Genomic DNA, 8,765 nt, shown 5'->3' with positions numbered 1-8,765 from the left:
AAAATTTGTGTGTATGGCGGTGGGGAAAACAGGAATTTCCCTTTATTCATGGCCCACTCCTCAGATCAAAGTATACAGTGAAACCTTTAGTTAAGACTCTTGCTAGATCTCTTTCCTTTACGTATTTTAAGAGGCTGGAGAGATGTCTCAGCGGTTAAGATCACGTACTGCTCTTGCAGAGGACCTGGGTTTGATTCCCAGAACCCATATGGTGGCTATGAACTGTCCTTAACTACAGTTCCAGGGGAATCCAAAACCCTCTTCTAACCTCCGAGGCATTGTTGCACAACACAGGTGCACTCACATACATGCAGGCAATACACAGATACACATAAAATAAAAATAAATGATAAACTATTGAAAACATTTTAAAATAAATTTAGGCTTTTGAGTCATTATCTCATGCCAGCCAAAGTATTTTCCAAATGTAAGTTAGATGATTCCCAAGACTTTTGAGGCATATGGCCTGAAAAAATTCCATATCTTTTCTATCAAAATACTGAAAATTTGAGGCTTGGGAGATGGCTCAGTGGGTAATAGTAAGTTTCAGTCCCCAACCACCCATATGAAAAGCTGGGCATAGATGTACATACATGTATAGGCAACACACAAATACATTTAACTTTTGTTTTTGAGAGACTGGGTCTCATGTAGCCCAGGCTGGTCTTCAACTTGCTCTGTAGTGAGGCTAATGTTAGATGGCAATAGTTGGGTCCCATGTGGTTCTGCACGCCTTTAGTCTCAGCACTTGGGAAGTGGAACCAGGAGGATCTCTGTGAGTTCAAGGCCAGCCTGGCATACATAGCAGGTTCGAGGCCAATCAAGGAGGATTATGTAGTGGGACCCTGTCTCAAACAAACACCACCAACAAAACCTCCAAAACAAATAGCAATAGTTGAATTCAAATTGATTTAGTTCAAAAATTCTTTTTGGATACAGTGCCTCACTCTGTAGCCCAGATAGGCATGGAACTCAGGATCTTCCAGATTCAGTCTCTCTTAGTGGTGGCATTACTGGCATAAACCACTGTGTCCCACTAAAAACACAGATGGCAGGCTGGAGAGATGGCTCAGTGGTTATGAACACTTTCTGTTCTTCCAGAGGACCCAAGATCAATTCTCAGCACCCACATGGCAGCTAACAACCATCGAAAACTCCAGTTCCAGAGAATCTGATACCCTCTTCTGGCCTCTGAAGGACACTGTATGCACATGGTGCACTTAGAATATATACAGGCAAAACATTCATACACACTAAAAACAAAAACGAAAAAAAGATAGATGGTTCAGCAGTTAAGAGCACTGGCTGCTCTTCCAGAGGACTCAGGTGCAGCTCCCAGCACCCATGTGGCAGCCAACAAATGGTACCACACACCTTTAACTCCTTAACTTCAGTTCCAGGGGATCTGATAACCCTCTTCTATGGCACTGCAAGCATGTGGTGCACTTACACACATGTAGGCGGAACACTCATACATATAAAATCAAAATAAATACTTATTAAAAATTTATAGGGCTAGCTGGGCATGGCAGCACACGCCTTTAATCCCAGCACTTGGAAGGCAGAGGCAGGTGGATCTCTTTGAGTTCGAGGCCAGCCTGGTCTCCATAGCGAATCCAGGCCAGCTGCGGCTACAGGGAGACCCTGTCTCAAAAAGGCCAAAGGGGGAAAAAAAAAAATCTTATAGGGCTGACATTGTTCTTTTGTTTGCACTCCAGGTTATAACCAGTCTTCTGAGAGGGGCAATTAAGGAGCTGAAAACCCGAAATCTGGAAAATTTCAGGACATAAAAGCCGCCAGACACATTTTATTTGGAATTACGGCTTCTGATAGTCTATCAAGTATACTTTGATAGTCTGCTCTGAATTAATCAAAAGTCCCCATTTGTACCTCTATATTCTGTTGATTTTCTGGTATTTTAAGAGTTGCAATCTCCTAGACCTAGAGTATTCTGGCTAATACATGTTTTGTTGTTGTTTCTCAAGTAGAGTTTACTTCTAGCGTTTTAAAAGGATGAGATGATGAAGGCAGGCATGGTACCACACACCTTTAATACCACCAGCATGTGGGAGGCAGAAGTAGGGAGAATCTTTTTTATTTTGATGTTGGGGACCCCTGCACACCATATTTTGAGGCTAGCCTGGTCTATTTAGGCCAGCCAGAGTTACATAGTGAGACCCTGTTTTAAAAAAAAAATGGGAGAATATCTGAATTTAAATACCTAATACTATTTTGAATATTTTGTTCATATGGATGTGTTATATATGTTGATTTGTTGTAGTTAAGTATTAACATTTCAGAGAAACCCTTAATTAATCCAGATGCTGACTTTCAAAAATCATTTTATTGGGCTGGGGATGTAACTCAAATGGTAGGTGTGGAGGCTCTGGGTTGATCCCGCTCGCTACAGAATAAAAGAATTACCCAAAGTAATTTTGTTATAACTTTTATCTCAATTTTAAAAGCAATATGTTAGGTGGAGAAAAGTTTAGAAAATACAGAGGAATAATTTTCAAAAAATTCACATTCTAGCTGTGCAAAGGTGGACAACATCCTGTAATCCCAACACTTGGAAGATAGAGTCAGGAGGATCAGGAGTTCAAGGTCATATATGGCTTGAATAGCAAGTTTGAGGCTATCCTGATTTACTTGAGACCCTAGTTCAAAGAAACAAAGAAATCTAAATTCTGTCACCCAGGACAAACATGATTGTCATTTATTTTAATTTAGGTTTTGTGAGATAGGGCCCCACTATGTTCCTGGCGTGTCTGTAACTCAATATGTAGACCAGGCTAGCTTGAAATTTATAGAGATCTGCCTGCCTCTCTATCACGTGTCAGGATTAATGGCATGGGCCACCACACCCAACTATAACTGACATTTATAAATACCCTTCAAGTATATTTTCTAATTAATTCTACAAATATTAGTAAATTAATAATCTGAATATTAGCATTTTTTCACACAGAGTGGGGATTTTGCTTTTAGCAACTGTTCTGGGATAAAGAAGGGTAGATGTGGGTCTCTCCCTCCCCTCATGGGCTGGTGGCCACCGACCTACGAGAACAAAGGGAGCAGAAGCGATGAATGGGGTCGCGATGAACGGGGTCAGGATGGCCAGTGAGCACGATGGAAAAGACCTTCCGGGGAGGCAGATTCAGTGATACAACTCCGTTTATTCAGTGGGGGTCAGGGAAAAATATAGTGTGGAGGCAGCAGCCAAAGCTTCAGCTGATAGGTGTTCATAGTATGCTTTATTTACATGTGGTAGGGGGAGCCTATCATCTGGCTATAGGGCAATGCCTAATAATCATATAGAAAAAACCTGGGGGCAGTTTTATTGCAGGTAACTATGCCAAAGGTCATGTTCCAAATAAGGTCAGGCATCCATGCTTGGAGGCACTTTCCAGATAAGTCAGGCAGAGAACAGGAGGCCCCTACTAAGAAAGGAGCTGACCTTAACAGCAGGGTTCCCCAACAGGTAGAAACTTAGGAACTAATTCTCTATGAAATTCACCTATTCATTTCTGGAAAACTAAAACCAACATAGATCAAGCTATTTGGCTTGAACAGTAGAGTATGAAGTGTGTTAGCTTCCTGAAATCATGACCTACAAATCTAGGTCAATAATATCCAACTTTATGGAGTTCTGTTCATTTATGCACAGATAATTTCCCCAGAGGATGCTTGCTAGTCTGGTATTAGGCTGGCCTCTCCTTTTACATTGTGACCCTCAGATATAGCAAGATTTTACCAATTGTGGTAATATATATTTTCAGTCCTAGTATTGGGGAGGGTTCAAGTCTAGCCTGGTCTACACAGCAAGTTCCAGGCCAGCCAGGGGTACATAGTGAGACCCTGTCTCAAACAAACAATAATTAAATAAATGAAAAAAAAAACTCCTCAGCTCTGATTATAACAATGGGAGTTATTCTGTTTTCATGTGCTTGTGTGGTGGGGGCTTTGATGATTTTAGAGCTAGTTGATTTTTTTTTTTTTTTTTTTTTTTTTTGGTCTTTTTGAGACAGGGTCTTCCTGTAGCTCCAGCTGTCCTGGAACTCACTATGTAGACCATGCTGGCCTTGAACTCACAGAGATCTGCCTGCCTCTGCCTCCCAAGTGCTAGGATCAAAGGCATGCGCCACCACGCCCGGCCCCTATTTTTATATGACTTTTAAAAGAAATGCATATATTATATGAGCATGTTTTCATGTGAAATAGCTTAATTTTCATAACTTGGGACCCAATGTGCAATTCTTGTTAAATATCTGGTAACTATTCTGTCTTTCTGCTTAAATAGAGATATGAATTTATCTGCTGTAGTGACTAGGTTAACATTCAAAGCCCGAGTTTTCGGCTTTCTCCATCTCAGCTTCCATTACGCATGACTGAACTCTTTGAGCATGTCTAGCATGCTAAATACAGCAGCTCTTCACAGTATGAAAATAGGAGTTGATTAAAACCAACTCTATTTTAATTCCCCTTTGCAAATGGTCCACTTTAATGCCCTTTCTGAATAGTCTCTTTAATATTCAAACTAGGAGATTCATTGAATCCATTTTCATAAATCACAAAACCTACATTTTTGTGGCATTTGCAGTGATGGGGATAGAACCGAGGGCTTGGTGCACACTAGGCAAGGACTACCTTGGAGCCCAGCCTCACAATCTACTGTTTATTCTTTTGCCATAAGCATCAGTTATTCTTTTTTTTTTTTACTTTTTTTTTTTTTCTTTTTGAGACAGGGTCTCCCTGTAGCCCCAGCTGTCGTGGAACTCACTATGTAGATCAGGCTGGCCTCGAACTCACAGAGATCTGCCTGCCTCTGCCTCCCAAGTGCTGGGATTAAAGATGTGCGCCACCATGCCTGGCTTATTTTTTTATTTTTATTTTTTAAGCTTTTTAAAATTTTTTTTATTATTTTTATTTAATGTGTATTCGTGTATTGCCTGCATGTAGGTAAGTGTACTGTGTTGTACAATGCCTGAGGAGGTCAGAAGAGACTGTTGGATCCCCTGGGACTGGAGTTACCAACAGTTGTTAGCTGCCATGTGGGTGCTAGGATTTTAATCCAGGTCTTCTGCAAGAACAACCAGTGTTTAATTTTTAAAAATATTCTATTTAGCCGGGCGTGGTGGCACGTGCCTTTAATCCCAGCACTTGGGAGGCAGAGGCAGGTGGATCTCTGTGAGTTCAAGGCCAGCCTGGTCTACATAGTAAGTTCCAGGACAGCTGGGAGCTACAGGGAGACCCTGTCTCAAAAAGACCAAAAAAAAAAAAATTCTATTTTTTTTTTTAAATATGTATGAGTGTATTGCCTTCATGTTTGTGAGTGCACCAGTCAAGCAGTGCTGCAGAGGTCAGAAGAGGGCTTCAGATTCCTGTGGAACTGGAGTTAAGGATGGCTCATAGACGTCATGTGGGTACCTGGGTCCTCTGCAAAAACAGTCATTGCTCTTAACTGCTGGGTCATCTTTCCAGCCCCACAACCAACATCCTTAACCACTGAGTCATCTTGCCAGCCCCTAAAATTTTATTATTTTTAATTAATTATTTGTATGGTTGTGGGTATGTGCATGAGAGTGCCGGTGTCCCGGGGGCCAGAGATGGAAGGCATCAGTTCCCCTTGGAGGTGGAGTTACAAGCGACTGTGAACCACTGGACATGGGTACTAAGAACTGAACTCAGGTCCTTTGCAAGAGCAGTACATTCTCTTAACTGCTGAGCCATCCTTCCAGCCCTAAATTAAGATTTAAAAAAAGGTCATCAGAAAATGAGTGTATTGCCTTCTGCTTGTTCCTTGTGTCGTTCTATGGAAAACAGGCTTATGGAGAAATTCCTCTGCAAGTGTTTGTAATGCAGATGGAAATGGAAAACAGCTTTGCCAGTGTTTCCTGATGCAGTGCCGGAACACATGCAAAGCACTGAGAAAATCAAGCACTGGATTATGCACTATCAGTTTTGTTATTATTAAGGGCTTTGAAAAGGTCAGGAAAAAAAAGAAAGGCACCGATTATTTTCTTTGTAAAATCTCCCCCAGTTTTGCTGTTTTACTTATTTTTTTTAACATCTAGTTTTTTTTTTTTTTTTTTTTAATGTGGGAGGGCTGTGCCATGGTACTCATGTGGAGGTCAGAGACAACTTGAGAGAGTTGGTCCTCTAATTCTACAATGTGGATGCTGGGGCTTGAGAGCAGGTACCTATACTTGCTGAGCTATCTCATGGGTCCCTCTACTCTGCTTTTTTCTTTTTAAATTTTATTTTTTAAATGTGTATGAGTGTATTGTATACATGTAAATGTACCTGTGTCATGCACTGTCTGAGGCGGAGATCAGAAGAGGGCGTAGAATCCCCTGGAACTGAAATTACAGACATTAGTGCTCTGAGCCATCTCTCCAGCCCCTCTACTCTGCTTTTTTATATGGGGGAAACAGTATTACTGTAACAAAAACAGTTAATCTATTTTTTTTTTTTAAATAGCCATTAGCCTTGGAACTCACTATGTAGACCAGGCTGGCCTTGATCTCACAGAGTTCTGCCTGCCTGTGCCTCCAGAGTGCTGGAATTAAAGGCATGTGCCACCACACTTTGCTTTCTTTATTCTTTGGGTTTTTTTTTAATGTTTTTAAATTGAATTTAGTGTATTTCATACAGAAAATCATCTTTATACCTCCATCTCCCTTCCCCTTTGGCAGTGGAGTTTATACATTCTGTCCTTTATGTTAAGGCCTATTATGTAAAGTTAGTGTCCAGTGATATCCCTCAGTGTAAGTTCATCCACCAGGGTTTAGTCAGCCTATCCAGTCTCTCCCTTCAAGAAGATCAGCTCTTCTTCACCTACAAGTATCTTTATTTTTTTTTTTTAATCTTTATTCTTGATCCATGGAATAAGTCTTAGATTTTCTGTTGAGACAAGATCTCATGTAGCCCAGGCTGGCTTCAAACTCACTATGTAGCTGATCCTCCTTGCCCCCACCTTTAGTGGACGAATGGGATTACAGGCATGCACCACTAGACATGGTTTATGCTGGACATCAAACTGAAAGCTTCTTAGATGCTCTGAAAGCATTTTAATGAATTACCTCCCAGCCCTTTTTTTTTTTTTTTTTTTTTTTGAGGAAGAATTCACTTTGTAGCGCAGGCTGGCTTTGAATTCATGATCTTCATGCCTTCACCTCCAAAGTTCATTTCAAATGTGCAGTACCATGCCTTGCTCACATCTTGTTTTGTAATTGTAATTGTGTGGTGTGCAGGCTTGTTTAGCTTTCTGAATATACTAAGATTATTTTAGTTGGTCAGATCTGCAGAAATCAGGTTTATTAAGTCCTGTCTAGAGTGTTAACTAAAATACAAGAAGGTTATTTTTTATTTTTATTTTTTGGTCTTTTTGAGACAGGGTCTCTCTGTAGCCCCCAGCTGTCCTGGAACTCGCTTTGTAGACCAGGCTGGCCTTGAACTCACAGAGATCCGCCTGTCTCTGCCTCCTGAGTGCTGGGATCAAAGGCGTGGACTACCACGCCAGGCTTAATGTTTTATATTCTCACTAATTCAGTCATCAAGAGACAGGTTACACCACGGCAAACTTTAAAAAAAAAAAAAAAAAAAAAGAAACCACTTGGCATTTTACCTTTTGTGGAAGAAAAGAAACAATTATGCACAAGCAACTCCAGGTATTAGTGTTACTATGATATTTACAATTCAAAACACCACCTATTCAGTTGGCACTGCAGTATTGGTTGCCTAGACTCGTAATCCCAGTACTGGGAAAGTGGAGGCTGGAGGATTACAAGTTTGAGGTCAGCCTGAGCTACACTAGACCCTGTGTCAAAAAGTAAACAACCTCCCCTAAAATTAAGCAAAACAACCCCCCCCCAAAAAAAAAACCCAAATCAAAAGCCATCGGCAAAGGCTGGGAATGTAGCTGAGTTAGATATAGAGTCCTTGCTTAACCCCGAGTGAGTGTAATATTCGCATTATTTAAGGACACAACGAATGAGACATCTTTAGAACTTGGGCTGCACCTGAACCACCACTTTATTCTGCACATGAAAACAAAGATGAAGTTGCTGACGGATTTAATGAACTAGACTTTTACTCTACAGTTGCCTTTTGCGGATTCTCCCCATCTTTCTGTAAATTGGCCTTTACATATAAAAGTTCCATTGCAAGTTACTAAAGCCTTTCGCCCTGGGAAGACCAGAGGCCTGACATTTTGGTATTTAAATAACGAATTGTTCTCGTTCGACTTCTTGTACACCGTAACGATGAGCAAAGACATCTTGTAAAAGATTTCGCAAGATCCTATATAAAAACGTTGCTTAATGTTACAAGCCAATGATTCTTGGGCGGGATGGGTCTGGGCGGCGAAGAGGGCGGCCTCGCCCTGACCACTTTCCCAAGCAGGCGGGGACCTAAGCCCGGAAACGGTCAGGGGCGGGCGCAGGGCCAGTGAGGACGGGGCTTCCGGCTTTCCGGAGCCACTCGGACTCGAAACTACCCCCATTCTCTTCTCTGTTTCCCCAAGCTAGGGCCTGGGACGCCCAGACGTGGGGAGAAGCCGCCCCTGCCGCCGCGAAACAGACCCGGGAAACAGACTCAGGCTAGCGCCTGCCGCGCCAAAGCGCGCCTGCGCAGAGGGCAGAGAGCGCGAGTACCGCTTCCCGGCCTCGAGTCCTTCCTCCCCACGCAGGCCGCCGCGCGCATGCGCGCCATCTGGGAGGCACTCTCTGTGCGGGCCGGCGGGCGCGCGCGCTCCCGTGGCGAGG

This window comes from Nannospalax galili, unplaced genomic scaffold (assembly GCF_000622305.1).
Source record: "Nannospalax galili isolate Female #2095 unplaced genomic scaffold, S.galili_v1.0 scaffold548, whole genome shotgun sequence".
In the NCBI taxonomy this organism is placed as follows: Eukaryota; Metazoa; Chordata; class Mammalia; order Rodentia; family Spalacidae; genus Nannospalax; species Nannospalax galili.
The sequence above is the reverse complement of the archived record's forward strand: the minus strand, read 5'-3'. Positions refer to the sequence as shown.